The sequence below is a fragment of the Vidua macroura genome, assembly GCF_024509145.1.
Source record: "Vidua macroura isolate BioBank_ID:100142 chromosome W unlocalized genomic scaffold, ASM2450914v1 whyW_random_scaffold_67, whole genome shotgun sequence".
In the NCBI taxonomy this organism is placed as follows: Eukaryota; Metazoa; Chordata; class Aves; order Passeriformes; family Viduidae; genus Vidua; species Vidua macroura.
In genome coordinates, this window is record NW_026530537.1 from 989,358 (window position 1) to 1,015,551 (window position 26,194).

Here is a 26,194-nt window from a genome sequence, read left to right on the forward strand (position 1 = left end):
GGCAGGGAGACCAAGCTTCCCAAGCCTAGTAGGGGCAGGCAATTGGGCTTGGCCGGAGTTCGAGTGTAAGGCTCGGCAGGACGTTCGACCTTAGCTCGGCAGGGAGACCAAGCTTCCCAAGCCAAGTAGGAGAGTCAGGCAAGGGGGCTTGGCCGGAGTTCGAGTGTAAGGCTCGGCAGGACCTTCGACCTTACCTCGGCAGGGAGACCAAGCTTCCCAAGCCTAGTAGGAGAGTCAGGCAAGGGGGCTTGGCCGGAGTTCGAGTGTAAGGCTCGGCAGGACGTTCGACCTTACCTCGGCAGGGAGACCAAGCTTCCCAAGCCTAGTAGGAGAGTCAGGCAAGGGGGCTTGGCCGGAGTTCGAGTGTAAGGCTCGGCAGGACGTTCGACCTTACCTCGGCAGGGAGACCAAGCTTCCCAAGCCTAGTAGGAGAGTCAGGCAAGGGGGCTTGGCCGGAGTTCGAGTGTAAGGCTCGGCAGGACGTTCGACCTTCCCTCAGCAGGGAGACCAAGCTTCCCAAGCCTAGTAGGGGCAGGCAATGGGGCTTGGCCGGAGTTCGAGTGTAAGGCTCGGCAGGACGTTCGACCTTACTTCGGCAGGGAGACCAAGCTTCCCTAGCCCCGTAGGAGAGTTCTGCAAGGGGGCTTGGCTGGAGTTCGAGTGTAAGGGTCGGCAGGACGTTCGACCTTACCTCGGCAGGGAGACCGAGCTTCCCAAGCCTAGTAGGGTCAGGTAATGGGGCTTGGCCGGAGTTCGAGTGTAAGGCTCGGCAGGACGTTTGACCTTACCTCAGCAGGGAGACCAAGCTTCCCTATCCCAGTAGGAGAGTCAGGCAAGGGGGCTTGGCCGGAGTTCGAGTGTAAGGCTCGGCAGGACGTTCGACCTTACCTCGGCAGGGAGACCAAGCTTCCCAAGCCTAGTAGGAGAGTCAGGCAAGGGGGCTTAGCCGGAGTTCGAGTGTAAGGCTCGGCAGGATGTTTGGCCTTACCTCGGCAGGGAGACCAAGCTTCCCAAGCCTAGTAGGGGCAGGCAAGGGGGCTTGGCCGGAGTTCGAGTGTAAGGCTCGGCAGGACGTTCGACCTTACCTCGGCAAGGAAACCAAGCTTCCCAAGCCCAGTAGGAGAGTCAGGCAAGGGGGCTTGGCCGGAGTTCGAGTGTAAGGCTCGGCAGGATGTTCGACCTTCCCTCAGCAGGGAGACCTAGCTTCCCAAGCCTAGCAGGAGAGTCAGGCAATGGGGCTTGGCCGGAGTTCGAGTGTAAGGCTCGGAAGGACGTTTGACCTTACCTCGGCAGGGAGACCAAGCCTCCCAAGCCTAGTAGGGGCAGGCAATGGGGCTTGGACAGAGTTCGAGTGTAAAGCTCGGCAGGATGTTCGACCTTACCTCGGCAGGGAGACCAAGCTTCCCAAGCCTCTTAGGAGAGTCAGGCAAGGGGGCTTGGCCGGAGTTCGAGTGTAAGGCTCGGCAGGATGTTAGACCTTACCTCGGCAGGGAGACCAAGCTTCCCAAGCCTAGTAGGAGTGTGAGGCAAGGGCGCTTGGCCGGAGTTCGAGTGTAAGGCTCGGCGGGACGTTCGACCTTACCTCAGCAGGGAGACCAAGCTTCCCAAACCTAATAAAAGAGTCAGGCAAGGGAGCTTGGCCGGAGTTAGAGTGTAAGGCTCGGCAGGACGTTCGACCTTACCTCGGCAGGGAGACCAAGCTTCCCAAGCCTAGTAGGAGAGTCAGTCAAGGGGGCTTGGCCGGAGTTCGAGTGTAAGGCTCGGCAGGACGTTCGACCTTACCTCGGCAGGGAGACCAAGCTTCCCAAGCCTAGTAGGAGAGTCAGGCAAGGGGGCTTGGCCGGAGTTCGAGTGTAAGGCTCGGCAGGACGTTCGACCTTACCTCGGCAGGGAGACCAAGCTTCCCAAGCCTAGAAAAAGAGTCAGGCAAGGGGGCTTGGCCGGAGTTCGAGTGTAAGGCTCAGCAGGACGTTCGACCTTACCTCGGCAGGGAGACCAAGCTTCCCTATCCCAGTAGGAGAGTCAGGCAAGGGGGCTTGGCCGGAGTTCGAGTGTAAGGCTCGGCAGGACGTTCGACGTTACCTCGGCAGGGAGACCAAGCTTCCCAAGGCTAGTAGGAGAGTCAGGCAAGGGGGCTTAGCCGGAGTTCGAGTGTAAGGCTCGGCAGGATGTTTGGCCTTACCTCGGCAGGGAGACCAAGCTTCCCAAGCCTAGTAGGGGCAGGCAAGGGGGCTTGGCCGGAGTTCGAGTGTAAGGCTCGGCAGGACGTTCGACCTTACCTCGGCAGGGAGACCAAGCTTCCCAAGCCTACTAAAAGAGTCAGGCAAGGGGGCTTGGCCGGAGTTCGAGTGTAAGGCTCGGCAGGACGTTCGACCTTACCTCGGCAAGGAAACCAAGCTTCCCAAGCCCAGTAGGAGAGTCAGGCAAGGGGGCTTGGCCGGAGCTCGAGTGTAAGGCTCGGCAGGATGTTCGACCTTCCCTCAGCAGGGAGACCAAGCTTCCCAAGCCTAGTAGGGGCAGGCAATGGGGCTTGGCCAGAGCTCGAGTGTAAGGCTCGGCAGGACGTTCGTCCTTACCTGGGCAGGGAGACCAAGCTTCCCAAGCCTAGTAGGAGAGTCAGGCTAGGGGGCTTGGCCGGAGTTCGAGTGTAAGGCTCGGCAGGACGTTCGACCTTACCTCAGCAGGGAGACCAAGCTTCCCTATCCCAGTAGGAGAGTCAGGCAAGGGGGCTTGGCCTGAGTTCGAGTGTAAGGCTCGGCAGGACGTTCGACCTTACCTCGGCAGGGAGACCAAGCTTCCCAAGCCTAGTAGGAGAGTCAGGCAAGGGGGCTTGGCCGGAGTTCGAGTGTAAGGCTCGGCAGGATGTTTGGCCTTACCTCGGCAGGGAGACCAAGCTTCCCAAGCCTAGTAGGGGCAGGCAAGGGGGCTTGGCCGGAGTTCGAGTGTATGGCTGGGGAGGACGTTCGACCTTACCTCGGCAGGGAGACCAAGCTTCCCAAGCCGAGTAGGGGCAGGCAAAGGGGCTTGGCCGGAGTTCGAGTGTAAGGCTCGGCAGGACGTTCGACCTTACCTCGGCAGGGAGACCAGGCTTCCCAAGCCTAGTAGGAGAGTCAGGCAAGGGGCCTTGGCCGGAGTTCGAGTGTAAGGCTCGGCAGGACGTTCGACAATACCTCGGCAGGGAGACCAAGCTTCCCAAGCCTAGTAGGGGCAGGCAACGGGGCTTGGCCGTAGTTCGAGTGTAAGGCTCGGCAGGACGTTCGACCTTACCTCGGCAGGGAGACCGAGCATCCCAAGCCTAGTAAAAGAGTCAGGCAAGGGGGCTTGGCCGGAGTTCGAGTGTAAGGCTCGGCAGGACGTTCGACCTTACCTCGGCAGGGAGACCAAGCTTCCCAAGCCGAGTAGGGGCAGGCAAGGGGGCTTGGCCGGAGTTCGAGTGTAAGGCTCGGCAGGACGTTCGACCTTTCCTCGGCAGGGAGACCAATCTTCCCAAGCCTAGTAGGAGAGTCAGGCAATGGGGCTTTGCCGGAGTTCGAGTGTAAGGCTCGGCAGGACGTTCGGCCTTACCTCGGCAGGGAGACCAAGCTTCCCAAACCTAGTAGGAGAGTCAGGCAAGGGGGCTTGGCCGGAGTTTGAGTGTACGGCTCGGCAGGACGTTCGACCTTACATCGGCAGGGAGACCAAGCTTCCCAAGCCTCTTAGGAGAGTCAGGCAAGGGGGCTTGGCCGGAGTTCGAGTGTAAGGCTCGGCAGGACGTTCGACCTTACCTCGGCAGGGAGACCAAGCTTCCCAAGCCTAGTAGGAGAGTCAGGGAAGGGGGCTTGGCCGGAGTTCGAGTGTAAGGCTCGGCAGGACGTTCGACCTTACCTCGGCAGGGAGACCAAGCTTCCCAAGCCTAGTAGGGGCAGGCAATTGGGCTTGGCCGGAGTTCGAGTGTAAGGCTCGGCAGGACGTTCGACCTTACCTCGGCAGGGAGACCAAGCTTCCCAAGCCAAGTAGGAGAGTCAGGCAAGGGGGCTTGGCCGGAGTTCGAGTGTAAGGCTCGGCAGGACGTTCGACCTTACCTCGGCAGGGAGACCAAGCTTCCCAAGCCAAGTAGGAGAGTCAGGCAAGGGGGCTTGGCCGGAGTTCGAGTGTAAGGCTCGGCAGGACCTTCGACCTTACCTCAGCAGGGAGACCAAGCTTCCCTAGCCAAGTAGGATAGTCAGGCAAGGGGGCTTGGCTGGAATTCGAGTGTAAGGGTCGGCAGGACGTTCGACCTTACCTCGGCAGGGAGACCAAGCTTCCCAAGCCTAGTAGGGGCAGGCAAGGGGGCTTGGCCGGAGTTCGAGTGTAAGGCTCGGCAGGACGTTCGACCTTACCTCGGCAGGGAGACCAAGCTTCCCAAGCCTAGAAAAAGAGTCAGGCAAGGGGGCTTGGCCGGAGTTCGAGTGTAAGGCTCAGCAGGACGTTCGACCTTACCTCGGCAGGGAGACCAAGCTTCCCTATCCCAGTAGGAGAGTCAGGCAAGGGGGCTTGGCCGGAGTTCGAGTGTAAGGCTCGGCAGGACGTTCGACGTTACCTCGGCAGGGAGACCAAGCTTCCCAAGGCTAGTAGGAGAGTCAGGCAAGGGGGCTTAGCCGGAGTTCGAGTGTAAGGCTCGGCAGGATGTTTGGCCTTACCTCGGCAGGGAGACCAAGCTTCCCAAGCCTAGTAGGGGCAGGCAAGGGGGCTTGGCCGGAGTTCGAGTGTAAGGCTCGGCAGGACGTTCGACCTTACCTCGGCAGGGAGACCAAGCTTCCCAAGCCTACTAAAAGAGTCAGGCAAGGGGGCTTGGCCGGAGTTCGAGTGTAAGGCTCGGCAGGACGTTCGACCTTACCTCGGCAAGGAAACCAAGCTTCCCAAGCCCAGTAGGAGAGTCAGGCAAGGGGGCTTGGCCGGAGCTCGAGTGTAAGGCTCGGCAGGATGTTCGACCTTCCCTCAGCAGGGAGACCAAGCTTCCCAAGCCTAGTAGGGGCAGGCAATGGGGCTTGGCCAGAGCTCGAGTGTAAGGCTCGGCAGGACGTTCGTCCTTACCTGGGCAGGGAGACCAAGCTTCCCAAGCCTAGTAGGAGAGTCAGGCTAGGGGGCTTGGCCGGAGTTCGAGTGTAAGGCTCGGCAGGACGTTCGACCTTACCTCAGCAGGGAGACCAAGCTTCCCTATCCCAGTAGGAGAGTCAGGCAAGGGGGCTTGGCCTGAGTTCGAGTGTAAGGCTCGGCAGGACGTTCGACCTTACCTCGGCAGGGAGACCAAGCTTCCCAAGCCTAGTAGGAGAGTCAGGCAAGGGGGCTTGGCCGGAGTTCGAGTGTAAGGCTCGGCAGGATGTTTGGCCTTACCTCGGCAGGGAGACCAAGCTTCCCAAGCCTAGTAGGGGCAGGCAAGGGGGCTTGGCCGGAGTTCGAGTGTATGGCTGGGGAGGACGTTCGACCTTACCTCGGCAGGGAGACCAAGCTTCCCAAGCCGAGTAGGGGCAGGCAAAGGGGCTTGGCCGGAGTTCGAGTGTAAGGCTCGGCAGGACGTTCGACCTTACCTCGGCAGGGAGACCAGGCTTCCCAAGCCTAGTAGGAGAGTCAGGCAAGGGGCCTTGGCCGGAGTTCGAGTGTAAGGCTCGGCAGGACGTTCGACAATACCTCGGCAGGGAGACCAAGCTTCCCAAGCCTAGTAGGGGCAGGCAACGGGGCTTGGCCGTAGTTCGAGTGTAAGGCTCGGCAGGACGTTCGACCTTACCTCGGCAGGGAGACCGAGCATCCCAAGCCTAGTAAAAGAGTCAGGCAAGGGGGCTTGGCCGGAGTTCGAGTGTAAGGCTCGGCAGGACGTTCGACCTTACCTCGGCAGGGAGACCAAGCTTCCCAAGCCGAGTAGGGGCAGGCAAGGGGGCTTGGCCGGAGTTCGAGTGTAAGGCTCGGCAGGACGTTCGACCTTTCCTCGGCAGGGAGACCAATCTTCCCAAGCCTAGTAGGAGAGTCAGGCAATGGGGCTTTGCCGGAGTTCGAGTGTAAGGCTCGGCAGGACGTTCGGCCTTACCTCGGCAGGGAGACCAAGCTTCCCAAACCTAGTAGGAGAGTCAGGCAAGGGGGCTTGGCCGGAGTTTGAGTGTACGGCTCGGCAGGACGTTCGACCTTACCTCGGCAGGGAGACCAAGCTTCCCAAGCCTCTTAGGAGAGTCAGGCAAGGGGGCTTGGCCGGAGTTCGAGTGTAAGGCTCGGCAGGACGTTCGACCTTACCTCGGCAGGGAGACCAAGCTTCCCAAGCCTAGTAGGAGAGTCAGGGAAGGGGGCTTGGCCGGAGTTCGAGTGTAAGGCTCGGCAGGACGTTCGACCTTACCTCGGCAGGGAGACCAAGCTTCCCAAGCCTAGTAGGGGCAGGCAATTGGGCTTGGCCGGAGTTCGAGTGTAAGGCTCGGCAGGACGTTCGACCTTACCTCGGCAGGGAGACCAAGCTTCCCAAGCCAAGTAGGAGAGTCAGGCAAGGGGGCTTGGCCGGAGTTCGAGTGTAAGGCTCGGCAGGACGTTCGACCTTACCTCGGCAGGGAGACCAAGCTTCCCAAGCCAAGTAGGAGAGTCAGGCAAGGGGGCTTGGCCGGAGTTCGAGTGTAAGGCTCGGCAGGACCTTCGACCTTACCTCAGCAGGGAGACCAAGCTTCCCTAGCCAAGTAGGATAGTCAGGCAAGGGGGCTTGGCTGGAATTCGAGTGTAAGGGTCGGCAGGACGTTCGACCTTACCTCGGCAGGGAGACCAAGCTTCCCAAGCCTAGTAGGGGCAGGCAAGGGGGCTTGGCTGGAGTTCGAGTGTAAGGCTCGGCAGGACGTTCGACCTTACCTCGGCAGGGAGACCAAGCTTCCCAAGCCTAGTAGGGACAGGCAAGGGGGCTTGGCTGGAGTTCGAGTGTAAGGCTCGGCAGGACGTTCGACCTTACCTCGGCAGGGAGACCAAGCTTTCCAAGCCTAGTAGGAGAGTGAGGCAATGGGGCTTGGCCAGAGTTCAAGTGTACGGCTCGGCAGGACGTTCGGCCTTACCTCGGCAGGGAGACCAAGCTTCCCAAGCCTAGTAGGGGCAGGCAATGGGGCTTGGCCGGAGTTCGAGTGTAAGGCTCGGCAGGATGTTCGGCCTTACCTCGGCAGGGAGACCAAGCTTCCCAAGCCTAGTAGGGGCAGGCAAGGGGGCTTGGCCGGAGTTCGAGTGTATGGCTCGGGAGGACGTTCGACCTTACCTCGGCAGGGAGACCAAGCTTCCCAAGCCTAGTAGGGGCAGACAAGGGGGCTTGGCCGGAGTTCGAGTGTAAGGCTCGGCAGGACGTTCGACCTTACCTCGGCAGGGAGACCAGGCTTCCCAAGCCTAGTAGGAGAGTCAGGCAAGGGGCCTTGGCCGGAGTTCGAGTGTAAGGCTCGGCAGGACGTTCGACCTTACCTCGGCAGGGAGACCAAGCTTCCCAAGCCTAGTAGGGGCAGGCAAGGGGGCTTGGCCGTAGTTCGAGTGTAAGGCTCGGCAGGACGTTCGACCTTACCTCGGCAGGGAGACCGAGCATCCCAAGCCTAGTAAAAGAGTCAGTCAAGGGGGCTTGGCCGGAGTTCGAGTGTAAGGCTCGGCAGGACGTTCGACCTTACCTCGGCAGGGAGACCAAGCTTCCCAAGCCGAATAGGGGCAGGCAAGGGGGCTTGGCCGGAGTTCGAGTGTAAGGCTCGGCAGGACGTTTGACCTTACCTCGGCAGGGAGACCAAGCTTCCCAAGCCTAGTAGGGGCAGGCAATGGGACTTGGACAGAGTTCGAGTGTAAAGCTCGGCAGGATGTTCGACCTTACCTCGGCAGGGAGACCAAGCTTCCCAAGCCCAGTAGGAGAGTCAGGCAAGGGGCCTTGGCCGGAGTTCGAGTGTAAGGCTCGGCAGGATGTTAGACCTTACCTCGGCAGGGAGACCAAGCTTCCCAAACCTAATAAAAGAGTCAGGCAAGGGGGCTTGGCCGGAGTTCGAGTGTAAGGCTCGGCAGGACGTTCGACCTTACCTCGGCAGGGAGACCAAGCTTCCCAAGCCTAGTAGGAGAGTCAGGGAAGGGGGCTTGGCCGGAGTTCGAGTGTAAGGCTCGGCAGGACGTTCGACCTTACCTCGGCAGGGAGACCAAGCTTCCCAAGCCTAGTAGGGGCAGGCAATTGGGCTTGGCCGGAGTTCGAGTGTAAGGCTCGGCAGGACGTTCGACCTTACCTCGGCAGGGAGACCAAGCTTCCCAAGCCAAGTAGGAGAGTCAGGCAAGGGGGCTTGGCCGGAGTTCGAGTGTAAGGCTCGGCAGGACGTTCGACCTTACCTCGGCAGGGAGACCAAGCTTCCCAAGCCAAGTAGGAGAGTCAGGCAAGGGGGCTTGGCCGGAGTTCGAGTGTAAGGCTCGGCAGGACCTTCGACCTTACCTCAGCAGGGAGACCAAGCTTCCCTAGCCAAGTAGGATAGTCAGGCAAGGGGGCTTGGCTGGAATTCGAGTGTAAGGCTCGGCAGGACGTTCGACCTTACCTCGGCAGGGAGACCAAGCTTCCCAAGCCTAGTAGGGGCAGGCAAGGGGGCTTGGCTGGAGTTCGAGTGTAAGGCTCGGCAGGACGTTCGACCTTACCTCGGCAGGGAGACCAAGCTTCCCAAGCCTAGTAGGGACAGGCAAGGGGGCTTGGCTGGAGTTCGAGTGTAAGGCTCGGCAGGACGTTCGACCTTACCTCGGCAGGGAGACCAAGCTTTCCAAGCCTAGTAGGAGAGTGAGGCAATGGGGCTTGGCCAGAGTTCAAGTGTACGGCTCGGCAGGACGTTCGGCCTTACCTCGGCAGGGAGACCAAGCTTCCCAAGCCTAGTAGGGGCAGGCAATGGGGCTTGGCCGGAGTTCGAGTGTAAGGCTCGGCAGGATGTTCGGCCTTACCTCGGCAGGGAGACCAAGCTTCCCAAGCCTAGTAGGGGCAGGCAAGGGGGCTTGGCCGGAGTTCGAGTGTATGGCTCGGGAGGACGTTCGACCTTACCTCGGCAGGGAGACCAAGCTTCCCAAGCCTAGTAGGGGCAGACAAGGGGGCTTGGCCGGAGTTCGAGTGTAAGGCTCGGCAGGACGTTCGACCTTACCTCGGCAGGGAGACCAGGCTTCCCAAGCCTAGTAGGAGAGTCAGGCAAGGGGCCTTGGCCGGAGTTCGAGTGTAAGGCTCGGCAGGACGTTCGACCTTACCTCGGCAGGGAGACCAAGCTTCCCAAGCCTAGTAGGGGCAGGCAAGGGGGCTTGGCCGTAGTTCGAGTGTAAGGCTCGGCAGGACGTTCGACCTTACCTCGGCAGGGAGACCGAGCATCCCAAGCCTAGTAAAAGAGTCAGTCAAGGGGGCTTGGCCGGAGTTCGAGTGTAAGGCTCGGCAGGACGTTCGACCTTACCTCGGCAGGGAGACCAAGCTTCCCAAGCCGAATAGGGGCAGGCAAGGGGGCTTGGCCGGAGTTCGAGTGTAAGGCTCGGCAGGACGTTTGACCTTACCTCGGCAGGGAGACCAAGCTTCCCAAGCCTAGTAGGGGCAGGCAATGGGACTTGGACAGAGTTCGAGTGTAAAGCTCGGCAGGATGTTCGACCTTACCTCGGCAGGGAGACCAAGCTTCCCAAGCCCAGTAGGAGAGTCAGGCAAGGGGCCTTGGCCGGAGTTCGAGTGTAAGGCTCGGCAGGATGTTAGACCTTACCTCGGCAGGGAGACCAAGCTTCCCAAACCTAATAAAAGAGTCAGGCAAGGGGGCTTGGCCGGAGTTCGAGTGTAAGGCTCGGCAGGACGTTCGACCTTACCTCGGCAGGGAGACCAAGCTTCCCAAGCCTAGTAGGAGAGTCAGGCAAGGGGGCTTGGCCGGAGTTCGAGTGTAAGGCTCGGCAGGACGTTCGACCTTACGTCGGCAGGGAGACCAAGCTTCCCAAGCCTAGTAGGAGAGTCAGGCAAGGGGGCTTGGCCGGAGTTCGAGTGTAAGGCTCGGCAGGACGTTCGACCTTACCTCGGCAGGGAGACCAAGCTTCCCAAGCCTAGTAGGAGAGTCAGGCAAGGGGGCTTGGCCGGAGTTCGAGTGTAAGGCTCGGCAGGACGTTCGACCTTCCCTCAGCAGGGAGACCAAGCTTCCCAAGCCTAGTAGGGGCAGGCAATGGGGCTTGGCCGGAGTTCGAGTGTAAGGCTCGGCAGGACGTTCGACCTTACTTCGGCAGGGAGACCAAGCTTCCCTAGCCCAGTAGGAGAGTTCTGCAAGGGGGCTTGGCTGGAGTTCGAGTGTAAGGGTCGGCAGGACGTTCGACCTTACCTCGGCAGGGAGACCGAGCTTCCCAATCCTAGTAGGGTCAGGCAATGGGGCTTGGCCGGAGTTCGAGTGTAAGGCTCGGCAGGACGTTTGACCTTACCTCAGCAGGGAGACCAAGCTTCCCTATCCCAGTAGGAGAGTCAGGCAAGGGGGCTTGGCCGGAGTTCGAGTGTAAGGCTCGGCAGGACGTTCGACCTTACCTCGGCAGGGAGACCAAGCTTCCCAAGCCTAGTAGGAGAGTCAGGCAAGGGGGCTTAGCCGGAGTTCGAGTGTAAGGCTCGGCAGGATGTTTGGCCTTACCTCGGCAGGGAGACCAAGCTTCCCAAGCCTAGTAGGGGCAGGCAAGGGGGCTTGGCCGGAGTTCGAGTGTAAGGCTCGGCAGGACGTTCGACCTTACCTCGACAGGGAGACCAAGCTTCCCAAGCCTAGTACAAGAGTCAGGCAAGGGGGCTTGGCCGGAGTTCGAGTGTAAGGCTCGGCAGGACGTTCGACCTTACCTCGGCAAGGAAACCAAGCTTCCCAAGCCCAGTAGGAGAGTCAGGCAAGGGGGCTTGGCCGGAGTTCGAGTGTAAGGCTCGGCAGGATGTTCGACCTTCCCTCAGCAGGGAGACCTAGCTTCCCAAGCCTAGCAGGAGAGTCAGGCAATGGGGCTTGGCCGGAGTTCGAGTGTAAGGCTCGGAAGGACGTTTGACCTTACCTCGGCAGGGAGACCAAGCCTCCCAAGCCTAGTAGGGGCAGGCAATGGGGCTTGGACAGAGTTCGAGTGTAAAGCTCGGCAGGATGTTCGACCTTACCTCGGCAGGGAGACCAAGCTTCCCAAGCCCAGTAGGAGAGTCAGGCAAGGGGGCTTGGCCGGAGTTCGAGTGTAAGGCTCGGCAGGATGTTAGACCTTACCTCGGCAGGGAGACCAAGCTTCCCAAGCCTAGTAGGAGTGTGAGGCAAGGGCGCTTGGCCGGAGTTCGAGTGTAAGGCTCGGCGGGACGTTCGACCTTACCTCAGCAGGGAGACCAAGCTTCCCAAACCTAATAAAAGAGTCAGGCAAGGGAGCTTGGCCGGAGTTAGAGTGTAAGGCTCGGCAGGTTGTTCGACCTTACCTCGGCAGGGAGACCAAGCTTCCCAAGCCTAGTAGGAGAGTCAGTCAAGGGGGCTTGGCCGGAGTTCGAGTGTAAGGCTCGGCAGGACGTTCGACCTTACCTCGGCAGGGAGACCAAGCTTCCCAAGCCTAGTAGGAGAGTCAGGCAAGGGGGCTTGGCCGGAGTTCGAGTGTAAGGCTCGGCAGGACGTTCGACCTTACCTCGGCAGGGAGACCAAGCTTCCCAAGCCTAGTAGGAGAGTCAGGCAAGGGGGCTTGGCCGGAGTTCGAGTGTAAGGCTCGGCAGGACGTTCGACCTTACCTCGGCAGGGAGACCAAGCTTCCCAAGCCTAGAAAAAGAGTCAGGCAAGGGGGCTTGGCCGGAGTTCGAGTGTAAGGCTCAGCAGGACGTTCGACCTTACCTCGGCAGGGAGACCAATCTTCCCTATCCCAGTAGGAGAGTCAGGCAAGGGGGCTTGGCCGGAGTTCGAGTGTAAGGCTCGGCAGGACGTTCGACGTTACCTCGGCAGGGAGACCAAGCTTCCCAAGGCTAGTAGGAGAGTCAGGCAAGGGGGCTTAGCCGGAGTTCGAGTGTAAGGCTCGGCAGGATGTTTGGCCTTACCTCGGCAGGGAGACCAAGCTTCCCAAGCCTAGTAGGGGCAGGCAAGGGGGCTTGGCCGGAGTTCGAGTGTAAGGCTCGGCAGGACGTTCGACCTTACCTCGGCAGGGAGACCAAGCTTCCCAAGCCTAGTAAAAGAGTCAGGCAAGGGGGCTTGGCCGGAGTTCGAGTGTAAGGCTCGGCAGGACGTTCGACCTTACCTCGGCAAGGAAACCAAGCTTCCCAAGCCCAGTAGGAGAGTCAGGCAAGGGGGCTTGGCCGGAGCTCGAGTGTAAGGCTCGGCAGGATGTTCGACCTTCCCTCAGCAGGGAGACCAAGCTTCCCAAGCCTAGTAGGGGCAGGCAATGGGGCTTGGCCAGAGTTCGAGTGTAAGGCTCGGCAGGACGTTCGTCCTTACCTCGGCAGGGAGACCAAGCTTCCCAAGCCTAGTAGGAGAGTCAGGCTAGGGGGCTTGGCCGGAGTTCGAGTGTAAGGCTCGGCAGGACGTTCGACCTTACCTCAGCAGGGAGACCAAGCTTCCCTATCCCAGTAGGAGAGTCAGGCAAGGGGGCTTGGCCTGAGTTCGAGTGTAAGGCTCGGCAGGACGTTCGACCTTACCTCGGCAGGGAGACCAAGCTTCCCAAGCCTAGTAGGAGAGTCAGGCAAGGGCGCTTGGCCGGAGTTCGAGTGTAAGGCTCGGCAGGATGTTTGGCCTTACCTCGGCAGGGAGACCAAGCTTCCCAAGCCTAGTAGGGGCAGGCAAGGGGGCTTGGCCGGAGTTCGAGTGTATGGCTGGGGAGGACGTTCGACCTTACCTCGGCAGGGAGACCAAGCTTCCCAAGCCGAGTAGGGGCAGGCAAAGGGGCTGGGCCGGAGTTCGAGTGTAAGGCTCGGCAGGACGTTCGACCTTACCTCGGCAGGGAGACCAAGCTTCCCAAGCCTAGTAGGAGAGTCAGGCAAGGGGCCTTGGCCGGAGTTCGAGTGTAAGGCTCGGCAGGACGTTCGACAATACCTCGGCAGGGAGACCAAGCTTCCCAAGCCTAGTAGGGGCAGGCAACGGGGCTTGGCCGTAGTTCGAGTGTAAGGCTCGGCAGGACGTTCGACCTTACCTCGGCAGGGAGACCGAGCATCCCAAGCCTAGTAAAAGAGTCAGGCAAGGGGGCTTGGCCGGAGTTCGAGTGTAAGGCTCGGCAGGACGTTCGACCTTACCTCGGCAGGGAGACCAAGCTTCCCAAGCCGAGTAGGGGCAGGCAAGGGGGCTTGGCCGGAGTTCGAGTGTAAGGCTCGGCAGGACGTTCGACCTTTCCTCGGCAGGGAGACCAAGCTTCCCAAGCCTAGTAGGAGAGTCAGGCAATGGGGCTTTGCCGGAGTTCGAGTGTAAGGCTCGGCAGGACGTTCGGCCTTACCTCGGCAGGGAGACCAAGCTTCCCAAACCTAGTAGGAGAGTCAGGCAAGGGGGCTTGGCCGGAGTTTGAGTGTACGGCTCGGCAGGACGTTCGACCTTACCTCGGCAGGGAGACCAAGCTTCCCAAGCCTCTTAGGAGAGTCAGGCAAGGGGGCTTGGCCGGAGTTCGAGTGTAAGGCTCGGCAGGACGTTCGACCTTACCTCGGCAGGGAGACCAAGCTTCCCAAGCCTAGTAGGAGAGTCAGGGAAGGGGGCTTGGCCGGAGTTCGAGTGTAAGGCTCGGCAGGACGTTCGACCTTACCTCGGCAGGGAGACCAAGCTTCCCAAGCCTAGTAGGGGCAGGCAATTGGGCTTGGCCGGAGTTCGAGTGTAAGGCTCGGCAGGACGTTCGACCTTACCTCGGCAGGGAGACCAAGCTTCCCAAGCCAAGTAGGAGAGTCAGGCAAGGGGGCTTGGCCGGAGTTCGAGTGTAAGGCTCGGCAGGACGTTCGACCTTACCTCGGCAGGGAGACCAAGCTTCCCAAGCCAAGTAGGAGAGTCAGGCAAGGGGGCTTGGCCGGAGTTCGAGTGTAAGGCTCGGCAGGACCTTTGACCTTACCTCGGCAGGGAGACCAAGCTTCCCAAGCCTAGTAGGAGAGTCAGGCAAGGGGGCTTGGCCGGAGTTCGAGTGTAAGGCTCGGCAGGACGTTCGACCTTACCTCGGCAGGGAGACCAAGCTTCCCAAGCCTAGTAGGAGAGTCAGGCAAGGGGGCTTGGCCGGAGTTCGAGTGTAAGGCTCGGCAGGACGTTCGACCTTACCTCGGCAGGGAGACCAAGCTTCCCAAGCCTAGTAGGAGAGTCAGGCAAGGGGGCTTGGCCGGAGTTCGAGTGTAAGGCTCGGCAGGACGTTCGACCTTCCCTCAGCAGGGAGACCAAGCTTCCCAAGCCTAGTAGGGGCAGGCAATGGGGCTTGGCCGGAGTTCGAGTGTAAGGCTCGGCAGGACGTTCGACCTTACTTCGGCAGGGAGACCAAGCTTCCCTAGGCCCGTAGGAGAGTTCTGCAAGGGGGCTTGGCTGGAGTTCGAGTGTAAGGCTCGGCAGGACGTTCGACCTTACCTCGGCAGGGAGACCGAGCTTCCCAAGCCTAGTAGGGTCAGGTAATGGGGCTTGGCCGGAGTTCGAGTGTAAGGCTCGGCAGGACGTTTGACCTTACCTCAGCAGGGAGACCAAGCTTCCCTATCCCAGTAGGAGAGTCAGGCAAGGGGGCTTGGCCGGAGTTCGAGTGTAAGGCTCGGCAGGACGTTCGACCTTACCTCGGCAGGGAGACCAAGCTTCCCAAGCCTAGTAGGAGAGTCAGGCAAGGGGGCTTAGCCGGAGTTCGAGTGTAAGGCTCGGCAGGATGTTTGGCCTTACCTCGGCAGGGAGACCAAGCTTCCCAAGCCTAGTAGGGGCAGGCAAGGGGGCTTGGCCGGAGTTCGAGTGTAAGGCTCGGCAGGACGTTCGACCTTACCTCGGCAGGGAGACCAAGCTTCCCAAGCCTAGTACAAGAGTCAGGCAAGGGGGCTTGGCCGGAGTTCGAGTGTAAGGCTCGGCAGGATGTTCGACCTTACCTCGGCAGGGAGACCAAGCTTCCCAAGCCCAGTAGGAGAGTCAGGCAAGGGGGCTTGGCCGGAGTTCGAGTGTAAGGCTCGGCAGGATGTTAGACCTTACCTCGGCAGGGAGACCAAGCTTCCCAAGCCTAGTAGGAGTGTGAGGCAAGGGCGCTTGGCCGGAGTTCGAGTGTAAGGCTCGGCGGGACGTTCGACCTTACCTCAGCAGGGATACCAAGCTTCCCAAACCTAATAAAAGAGTCAGGCAAGGGAGCTTGGCCGGAGTTAGAGTGTAAGGGTCGGCAGGACGTTCGACCTTACCTCGGCAGGGAGACCAAGCTTCCCAAGCCTAGTAGGAGAGTCAGTCAAGGGGGCTTGGCCGGAGTTCGAGTGTAAGGCTCGGCAGGACGTTCGACCTTACCTCGGCAGGGAGACCAAGCTTCCCAAGCCTAGTAGGAGAGTCAGGCAAGGGGGCTTGGCCGGAGTTCGAGTGTAAGGCTCGGCAGGACGTTCGACCTTACCTCGGCAGGGAGACCAAGCTTCCCAAGCCTAGAAAAAGAGTCAGGCAAGGGGGCTTGGCCGGAGTTCGAGTGTAAGGCTCAGCAGGACGTTCGACCTTACCTCGGCAGGGAGACCAAGCTTCCCTATCCCAGTAGGAGAGTCAGGCAAGGGGGCTTGGCCGGAGTTCGAGTGTAAGGCTCGGCAGGACGTTCGACGTTACCTCGGCAGGGAGACCAAGCTTCCCAAGGCTAGTAGGAGAGTCAGGCAAGGGGGCTTAGCCGGAGTTCGAGTGTAAGGCTCGGCAGGATGTTTGGCCTTACCTCGGCAGGGAGACCAAGCTTCCCAAGCCTAGTAGGGGCAGGCAATGGGGCTTGGCCGGAGTTCGAGTGTAAGGCTCGGCAGGACGTTCGACCTTACCTCGGCAGGGAGACCAAGCTTCCCAAGCCTACTAAAAGAGTCAGGCAAGGGGGCTTGGCCGGAGTTCGAGTGTAAGGCTCGGCAGGACGTTCGACCTTACCTCGGCAAGGAAACCAAGCTTCCCAAGCCCAGTAGGAGAGTCAGGCAAGGGGGCTTGGCCGGAGCTCGAGTGTAAGGCTCGGCAGGATGTTCGACCTTCCCTCAGCAGGGAGACCAAGCTTCCCAAGCCTAGTAGGGGCAGGCAATGGGGCTTGGCCAGAGTTCGAGTGTAAGGCTCGGCAGGACGTTCGTCCTTACCTCGGCAGGGAGACCAAGCTTCCCAAGCCTAGTAGGAGAGTCAGGCTAGGGGGCTTGGCCGGAGTTCGAGTGTAAGGCTCGGCAGGACGTTCGGCCTTACCTCAGCAGGGAGACCAAGCTTCCCTATCCCAGTAGGAGAGTCAGGCAAGGGGGCTTGGCCTGAGTTCGAGTGTAAGGCTCGGCAGGACGTTCGACCTTACCTCGGCAGGGAGACCAAGCTTCCCAAGCCTAGTAGGAGAGTCAGGCAAGGGGGCTTGGCCGGAGTTCGAGTGTAAGGCTCGGCAGGATGTTTGGCCTTACCTCGGCTTTGAGACCAAGCTTCCCAAGCCTAGTAGGGGCAGGCAAGGGGGCTTGGCCGGAGTTCGAGTGTATGGCTGGGGAGGACGTTCGACCTTACCTCGGCAGGGAGACCAAGCTTCCCAAGCCGAGTAGGGGCAGGCAAAGGGGCTTGGCCGGAGTTCGAGTGTAAGGCTCAGCAGGACGTTCGACCTTACCTCGGCAGGGAGACCAAGCTTCCCAAGCCTAGTAGGAGAGTCAGGCAAGGGGCCTTGGCCGGAGTTCGAGTGTAAGGCTCGGCAGGACGTTCGACAATACCTCGGCAGGGAGACCAAGCTTCCCAAGCCTAGTAGGGGCAGGCAACGGGGCTTGGCCGTAGTTCGAGTGTAAGGCTCGGCAGGACGTTCGACCTTACCTCGGCAGGGAGACCGAGCATCCCAAGCCTAGTAAAAGAGTCAGGCAAGGGGGCTTGGCCGGAGTTCGAGTGTAAGGCTCGGCAGGACGTTCGACCTTACCTCGGCAGGGAGACCAAGCTTCCCAAGCCGAGTAGGGGCAGGCAAGGGGGCTTGGCCGGAGTTCGAGTGTAAGGCTCGGCAGGACGTTCGACCTTTCCTCGGCAGGGAGACCAAGCTTCCCAAGCCTAGTAGGAGAGTCAGGCAATGGGGCTTTGCCGGAGTTCGAGTGTAAGGCTCGGCAGGACGTTCGGCCTTACCTCGGCAGGGAGACCAAGCTTCCCAAACCTAGTAGGAGAGTCAGGCAAGGGGGCTTGGCCGGAGTTTGAGTGTACGGCTCGGCAGGACGTTCGACCTTACCTCGGCAGGGAGACCAAGCTTCCCAAGCCTCTTAGGAGAGTCAGGCAAGGGGGCTTGGCCGGAGTTTGAGTGTAAGGCTCGGCAGGACGTTCGACCTTACCTCGGCAGGGAGACCAAGCTTCCCAAGCCTAGTAGGAGAGTCAGGGAAGGGGGCTTGGCCGGAGTTCGAGTGTAAGGCTCGGCAGGACGTTCGACCTTACCTCGGCAGGGAGACCAAGCTTCCCAAGCCTAGGAGGGGCAGGCAATTGGGCTTGGCCGGAGTTCGAGTGTAAGGCTCGGCAGGACGTTCGACCTTACCTCGGCAGGGAGACCAAGCTTCCCAAGCCAAGTAGGAGAGTCAGGCAAGGGGGCTTGGCCGGAGTTCGAGTGTAAGGCTCGGCAGGACGTTCGACCTTACCTCGGCAGGGAGACCAAGCTTCCCAAGCCAAGTAGGAGAGTCAGGCAAGGGGGCTTGGCCGGAGTTCGAGTGTAAGGCTCGGCAGGACCTTCGACCTTACCTCAGCAGGGAGACCAAGCTTCCCTAGCCAAGTAGGATAGTCAGGCAAGGGGGCTTGGCTGGAATTCGAGTGTAAGGGTCGGCAGGACGTTCGACCTTACCTCGGCAGGGAGACCAAGCTTCCCAAGCCTAGTAGGGGCAGGCAAGGGGGCTTGGCTGGAGTTCGAGTGTAAGGCTCGGCAGGACGTTCGACCTTACCTCGGCAGGGAGACCAAGCTTCCCAAGCCTAGTAGGGGCAGGCAAGGGGGCTTGGCTGGAGTTCGAGTGTAAGGCTCGGCAGGACGTTCGACCTTACCTCGGCAGGGAGACCAAGCTTTCCAAGCCTAGTAGGAGAGTGAGGCAATGGGGCTTGGCCAGAGTTCAAGTGTACGGCTTGGCAGGACGTTCGGCCTTACCTCGGCAGGGAGACCAAGCTTCCCAAGCCTAGTAGGGGCAGGCAATGGGGCTTGGCCGGAGTTCGAGTGTAAGGCTCGGCAGGATGTTCGGCCTTACCTCGGCAGGGAGACCAAGCTTCCCAAGCCTAGTAGGGGCAGGCAAGGGGGCTTGGCCGGAGTTCGAGTGTATGGCTCGGGAGGACGTTCGACCTTACCTCGGCAGGGAGACCAAGCTTCCCAAGCCTAGTAGGGGCAGACAAGGGGGCTTGGCCGGAGTTCGAGTGTAAGGCTCGGCAGGACGTTTGACCTTACCTCGGCAGGGAGACCAGGCTTCCCAAGCCTAGTAGGAGAGTCAGGCAAGGGGCCTTGGCCGGAGTTCGAGTGTAAGGCTCGGCAGGACGTTCGACCTTACCTCGGCAGGGAGACCAAGCTTCCCAAGCCTAGTAGGGGCAGGCAAGGGGGCTTGGCCGTAGTTCGAGTGTAAGGCTCGGCAGGACGTTCGACCTTACCTCGGCAGGGAGACCGAGCATCCCAAGCCTAGTAAAAGAGTCAGTCAAGGGGGCTTGGCCAGAGTTCGAGTGTAAGGCTCGGCAGGACGTTCGACCTTACCTCGGCAGGGAGACCAAGCTTCCCAAGCCGAATAGGGGCAGGCAAGGGGGCTTGGCCGGAGTTCGAGTGTAAGGCTCGGCAGGACGTTCGACCTTTCCTCGGCAGGGAGACCAAGCTTTCCAAGCTTAGTAGGCGAGTCAGGCAATGGGGCTTGGCCGGAGTACGAGTGTAAGGCTCGGCAGGACGTTCGACCTTACCTCGGCTTTGAGACCAAGCTTCCCAAGCCAAGTTGGAGAGTCAGTCAAGGGGGCTTGGCCGGAGTTCGCGTGTAAGGCTCGGCAGGACGTTCGACCTTCCCTCAGCAGGGAGACCAAGCTTCCCAAGCCTAGTAGGGGCAGGCAATGGGGCTTGGCCAGAGCTCGAGTGTAAGGCTCGGCAGGACGTTCGTCCTTACCTCGGCAGGGAGACCAAGCTTCCCAAGCCGAGTAGGAGAGTCAGGCAAGGGGGCTTGGCCGGAGTTCGAGTGTAAGGCTCGGCAGGACGTTCGACCTTACCTCGGCAGGGAGACCAAGCTTCCCAAGCCTAGTAGGAGAGTCAGGCTAGGGGGCTTGGCCGGAGTTCGAGTGTAAGGCTCGGCAGGACGTTCGACCTTAGCTCGGCAGGGAGACCAAGCTTCCCAAGCCTAGTAGGGGCAGGCAAGGGGGCTTGGCCGGAGTTCGAGTGTAAGGCTCGGCAGGACGTTCGACCTTACCTCAGCAGGGAGACCAAGCTTCCCAAGCCTAGTAGGGGCAGTGAAGGGGGCTTGGCCGGAGTTCGAGTGTAAGGCTCGGCAGGACGTTCGACCTTACCTCGGCAAGGAAACCAAGCTTCCCAAGCCCAGTAGGAGAGTCAGGCAAGGGGGCTTGGCCGGAGTTCGAGTGTAAGGCTCGGCAGGATGTTCGACCTTCCCTCAGCAGGGAGACCAAGCTTCCCAAGCCTAGTAGGGGCAGGCAATGGGGCTTGGCCACAGTTCGAGTGTAAGGCTCGGCAGGACGTTCGGCCTTACCTCGGCAGGGAGACCAAGCTTCCCAAACCTAGTAGGAGAGTCAGGCAAGGGGGCTTGGCCGGAGTTTGAGTGTACGGCTCGGCAGGACGTTCGACCTTACCTCGGCAGGGAGACCAAGCTTCCCAAGCCTCTTAGGAGAGTCAGGCAAGGGGGCTTGGCCGGAGTTTGAGTGTAAGGCTCGGCAGGACGTTCGACCTTACCTCGGCAGGGAGACCAAGCTTCCCAAGCCTAGTAGGAGAGTCAGGGAAGGGGGCTTGGCCGGAGTTCGAGTGTAAGGCTCGGCAGGACGTTCGACCTTACCTCGGCAGGGAGACCAAGCTTCCCAAGCCTAGGAGGGGCAGGCAATTGGGCTTGGCCGGAGTTCGAGTGTAAGGCTCGGCAGGACGTTCGACCTTACCTCGGCAGGGAGACCAAGCTTCCCAAGCCAAGTAGGAGAGTCAGGCAAGGGGGCTTGGCCGGAGTTCGAGTGTAAGGCTCGGCAGGACGTTCGACCTTACCTCGGCAGGGAGACCAAGCTTCCCAAGCCAAGTAGGAGAGTCAGGCAAGGGGGCTTGGCCGGAGTTCGAGTGTAAGGCTCGGCAGGACCTTCGACCTTACCTCAGCAGGGAGACCAAGCTTCCCTAGCCAAGTAGGATAGTCAGGCAAGGGGGCTTGGCTGGAATTCGAGTGTAAGGGTCGGCAGGACGTTCGACCTTACCTCGGCAGGGAGACCAAGCTTCCCAAGCCTAGTAGGGGCAGGCAAGGGGGCTTGGCTGGAGTTCGAGTGTAAGGCTCGGCAGGACGTTCGACCTTACCTCGGCAGGGAGACCAAGCTTCCCAAGCCTAGTAGGGGCAGGCAAGGGGGCTTGGCTGGAGTTCGAGTGTAAGGCTCGGCAGGACGTTCGACCTTACCTCGGCAGGGAGACCAAGCTTTCCAAGCCTAGTAGGAGAGTGAGGCAATGGGGCTTGGCCAGAGTTCAAGTGTACGGCTCGGCAGGACGTTCGGCCTTACCTCGGCAGGGAGACCAAGCTTCCCAAGCCTAGTAGGGGCAGGCAATGGGGCTTGGCCGGAGTTCGAGTGTAAGGCTCGGCAGGATGTTCGGCCTTACCTCGGCAGGGAGACCAAGCTTCCCAAGCCTAGTAGGGGCAGGCAAGGGGGCTTGGCCGGAGTTCGAGTGTATGGCTCGGGAGGACGTTCGACCTTACCTCGGCAGGGAGACCAAGCTTCCCAAGCCTAGTAGGGGCAGACAAGGGGGCTTGGCCGGAGTTCGAGTGTAAGGCTCGGCAGGACGTTCGACCTTACCTCGGCAGGGAGACCAGGCTTCCCAAGCCTAGTAGGAGAGTCAGGCAAGGGGCCTTGGCCGGAGTTCGAGTGTAAGGCTCGGCAGGACGTTCGACCTTACCTCGGCAGGGAGACCAAGCTTCCCAAGCCTAGTAGGGGCAGGCAAGGGGGCTTGGCCGTAGTTCGAGTGTAAGGCTCGGCAGGACGTTCGACCTTACCTCGGCAGGGAGACCGAGCATCCCAAGCCTAGTAAAAGAGTCAGTCAAGGGGGCTTGGCCAGAGTTCGAGTGTAAGGCTCGGCAGGACGTTCGACCTTACCTCGGCAGGGAGACCAAGCTTCCCAAGCCGAATAGGGGCAGGCAAGGGGGCTTGGCCGGAGTTCGAGTGTAAGGCTCGGCAGGACGTTCGACCTTTCCTCGGCAGGGAGACCAAGCTTTCCAAGCTTAGTAGGCGAGTCAGGCAATGGGGCTTGGCCGGAGTTCGAGTGTAAGGCTCGGCAGGACGTTCGACCTTACCTCGGCTTTGAGACCAAGCTTCCCAAGCCAAGTTGGAGAGTCAGTCAAGGGGGCTTGGCCGGAGTTCGCGTGTAAGGCTCGGCAGGACGTTCGACCTTCCCTCAGCAGGGAGACCAAGCTTCCCAAGCCTAGTAGGGGCAGGCAATGGGGCTTGGCCAGAGCTCGAGTGTAAGGCTCGGCAGGACGTTCGTCCTTACCTCGGCAGGGAGACCAAGCTTCCCAAGCCGAGTAGGAGAGTCAGGCAAGGGGGCTTGGCCGGAGTTCGAGTGTAAGGCTCGGCAGGACGTTCGACCTTACCTCGGCAGGGAGACCAAGCTTCCCAAGCCTAGTAGGAGAGTCAGGCTAGGGGGCTTGGCCGGAGTTCGAGTGTAAGGCTCGGCAGGACGTTCGACCTTAGCTCGGCAGGGAGACCAAGCTTCCCAAGCCTAGTAGGGGCAGGCAAGGGGGCTTGGCCGGAGTTCGAGTGTAAGGCTCGGCAGGACGTTCGACCTTACCTCAGCAGGGAGACCAAGCTTCCCAAGCCTAGTAGGGGCAGTGAAGTGGGCTTGGCCGGAGTTCGAGTGTAAGGCTCGGCAGGACGTTCGACCTTACCTCGGCAAGGAAACCAAGCTTCCCAAGCCCAGTAGGAGAGTCAGGCAAGGGGGCTTGGCCGGAGTTCGAGTGTAAGGCTCGGCAGGATGTTCGACCTTCCCTCAGCAGGGAGACCAAGCTTCCCAAGCCTAGTAGGGGCAGGCAATGGGGCTTGGCCACAGTTCGAGTGTAAGGCTCGGCAGGACGTTCGTCCTTACCTCGGCAGGGAGACCAAGCTTCCCAAGCCTAGTAGGAGAGTCAGGCAAGGGGGCTTGGCCGGAGTTCGAGTGTAAGGCTCGGCAGGACGTTCGACCTTACCTCGGCAGGGAGACCAAGCTTCCCAAGCCAAGTAGGAGAGTCAGGCTAGGGGTCTTGGCCGGAGTTCGAGTGTAAGGCTCGGCAGGACGTTCGACCTTAGCTCGGCAGGGAGACCAAGCTTCCCAAGCCTAGTAGGGGCAGGCAAGGGGGCTTGGCCGGAGTTCGAGTGTAAGGCTCGGCAGGACGTTCGACCTTACCTCAGCAGGGAGACCAAGCTTCCCAAGCCTAGTAGGGGCAGTGAAGGGGGCTTGGCCGGAGTTCGAGTGTAAGGCTCGGCAGGACGTTCGACCTTACCTCGGCAAGGAAACCAAGCTTCCCTATCCCAGTAGGAGAGTCAGGCAAGGGGGCTTGGCCGGAGTTCGAGTGTAAGACTCGGCAGGACGTTCGACCTTACCTCGGCAGGGAGACCAGGCTTCCCAAGCCTAGTAGGAGAGTCAGGCAAGGGGCCTTGGCCGGAGTTCGAGTGTAAGGCTCGGCAGGACGTTCGACCTTACCTCGGCAGGGAGACCAAGCTTCCCAAGCCTAGTAGGGGCAGGCAAGGGGGCTTGTCCGGAGTTCGAGGGTAAGGCTCGGCAGGACGTTCGACCTTACCTCGGCAGGGAGACCGAGCTTCCCAAGCCCAGTAGGAGAGTCAGGCAAGGGGGCTTGGCCGGAGTTCGAGTGTAAGGCTCGGCCGGACGTTCGACCTTAGCTCGGCAGGGAGACCAAGCTTCCCAAGCCTAGTAGGGGCAGGCAAGGGGGCTTGGCCGGAGTTCGAGTGTAAGGCTCGGCAGGGCGTTCGGCCTTACCTCGGCAGCGAGACCAAGCTTCCCAAGCCTAGTAGGGGCAGGCAAGGGGGCTTGGCCGGAGTTCGAGTGTAAGGCTCGGCAGGACGTTCGACCTTACCTCGGCCGGGAGACCAAGCTTCCCAAGCCCAGTAGGAGAGTCAGGCAAGGGGGCTTGGCCGGAGTTCGAGTGTAAGGCTCGGCAGGACGTTCGACCTTACCTCGGCTTTGAGACCAAGTTTCCCAAGCCAAGTTGGAGAGTCAGTCAAGGGGGCTTGGCCGGAGTTCGAGTGTAAGGCTCGGCAGGGCGTTCGACCTTACCTCGGCAGGGAGACCAGGCTTCCCAAGCCTAGTAGGAGAGTCAGGCAAGGGGCCTTGGCCGGAGTTCGAGTGTAAGGCTCGGCAGGACGTTCGACCTTACCTCGGCAGGGAGACCAAGCTTCCCAAGCCTAGTAGGGGCAGGCAAGGGGGCTTGGCCGTAGTTCGAGTGTAAGGCTCGGCAGGACGTTCGACCTTACCTCGGCAGGGAGACCGAGCATCCCAAGCCTAGTAAAAGAGTCAGTCAAGGGGGCTTGGCCAGAGTTCGAGTGTAAGGCTCGGCAGGACGTTCGACCTTACCTCGGCAGGGAGACCAAGCTTCCCAAGCCGAATAGGGGCAGGCAAGGGGGCTTGGCCGGAGTTCGAGTGTAAGGCTCGGCAGGACGTTCGACCTTTCCTCGGCAGGGAGACCAAGCTTTCCAAGCTTAGTAGGCGAGTCAGGCAATGGGGCTTGGCCGGAGTTCGAGTGTAAGGCTCGGCAGGACGTTCGACCTTACCTCGGCTTTGAGACCAAGCTTCCCAAGCCAAGTTGGAGAGTCAGTCAAGGTGGCTTGGCCGGAGTTCGCGTGTAAGGCTCGGCAGGACGTTCGACCTTACCTCGGCAGGGAGACCAAGCTTCCCAAGCGGAGTAGGAGAGTCAGGCAAGGGGGCTTGGCCGGAGTTCGAGTGTAAGGCTCGGCAGGACGTTCGACCTTACCTCGGCAGGGAGACCAAGCTTCCCAAGCCTAGTAGGAGAGTCAGGCTAGGGGGCTTGGCCGGAGTTCGAGTGTAAGGCTCGGCAGGACGTTCGACCTTACCTCGGCAGGGAGACCAAGCTTCCCAAGCCTAGTAGGGGCAGGCAAGGGGGCTTGGCCGGAGTTCGACTGTAAGGCTCGGCAGGACGTTCGACCTTACCTCAGCAGGGAGACCAAGCTTCCCAAGCCTAGTAGGGGCAGTGAAGGGGGCTTGGCCGGAGTTCGAGTGTAAGGCTCGGCAGGACGTTCGACCTTACCTCGGCAAGGAAACCAAGCTTCCCAAGCCCAGTAGGAGAGCCAGGCAAGGGGGCTTGGCCGGAGTTCGAGTGTAAGGCTCGGCAGGATGTTCGACCTTCCCTCAGCAGGGAGACCAAGTTTCCCAAGGCTAGTAGGGGCAGGCAATGGGGCTTGGCCAGAGTTCGAGTGTAAGGCTCGGCAGGACGTTCGTCCTTACCTCGGCAGGGAGACCAAGCTTCCCAAGCCTAGTCGGAGAGTCAGGCAAGGGGGCTTGGCCGGAGTTCGAGTGTAAGGCTCGGCAGGACGTTCGACCTTACCTCGGCAGGGACACCAAGCTTCCCAAGCCAAGTAGGAGAGTCAGGCTAGGGGGCTTGGCCGGAGTTCGAGTGTAAGGCTCGGCAGGACGTTCGACCTTAGCTCGGCAGGGAGACCAAGCTTCCCAAGCCTAGTAGGGGCAGGCAAGGGGGCTTGGCCGGAGTTCGAGTGTAAGGCTCGGCAGGACGTTCGACCTTACCTCAGCAGGGAGACCAAGCTTCCCAAGCCTAGTAGGGGCAGTGAAGGGGGCTTGGCCGGAGTTCGAGTGTAAGGCTCGGCAGGACGTTCGTCCTTACCTCGGCAGGGAGACCAAGCTTCCCAAGCCTAGTAGGAGAGTCAGGCAAGGGGGCTTGGCCGGAGTTCGAGTGTAAGGCTCGGCAGGACGTTCGACCTTACCTCGGCAGGGACACCAAGCTTCCCAAGCCAAGTAGGAGAGTCAGGCTAGGGGGCTTGGCCGGAGTTCGAGTGTAAGGCTCGGCAGGACGTTCGACCTTAGCTCGGCAGGGAGACCAAGCTTCCCAAGCCTAGTAGGGGCAGGCAAGGGGGCTTGGCCGGAGTTCGAGTGTAAGGCTCGGCAGGACGTTCGACCTTACCTCAGCAGGGAGACCAAGCTTCCCAAGCCTAGTAGGGGCAGTGAAGGGGGCTTGGCCGGAGTTCGAGTGTAAGGCTCGGCAGGACGTTCGACCTTACCTCGGCAGGGAGACCAGGCTTCCCAAGCCTAGTAGGAGAGTCAGGCAAGGGGCCTTGGCCGGAGTTCGAGTGTAAGGCTCGGCAGGACGTTCGACCTTACCTCGGCAGGGAGACCAAGCTTCCCAAGCCTAGTAGGGGCAGGCAAGGGGGCTTGTCCGGAGTTCGAGGGTAAGGCTCGGCAGGACGTTCGACCTTACCTCGGCAGGGAGACCGAGCTTCCCAAGCCCAGTAGGAGAGTCAGGCAAGGGGGCTTGGCCGGAGTTCGAGTGTAAGGCTCGGCCGGACGTTCGACCTTAGCTCGGCAGGGAGACCAAGCTTCCCAAGCCTAGTAGGGGCAGGCAAGGGGGCTTGGCCGGAGTTCGAGTGTAAGGCTCGGCAGGACGTTCGACTTTACCTCGGCCGGGAGACCAAGCTTCCCAAGCCCAGTAGGAGAGTCAGGCAAGGGGGCTTGGCCGGAGTTCGAGTGTAAGGCTCGGCAGGACGTTCGACCTTACCTCGGCTTTGAGACCAAGCTTCCCAAGCCAAGTTGGAGAGTCAGTCAAGGGGGCTTGGCCGGAGTTCGAGTGTAAGGCTCGGCAGGACGTTCGACCTTACCTCGGCAGGGAGACCAAGCTTCCCAAGCCTAGTAGGGGCAGGCAAGGGGGCTTGGCCGGAGTTCGAGTGTAAGGCTCGGCAGGACGTTCGACCTTACCTCGGCCGGGAGACCAAGCTTCCCAAGCCCAGTAGGAGAGTCAGGCAAGGGGGCTTGGCCGGAGTTCGAGTGTAAGGCTCGGCAGGACGTT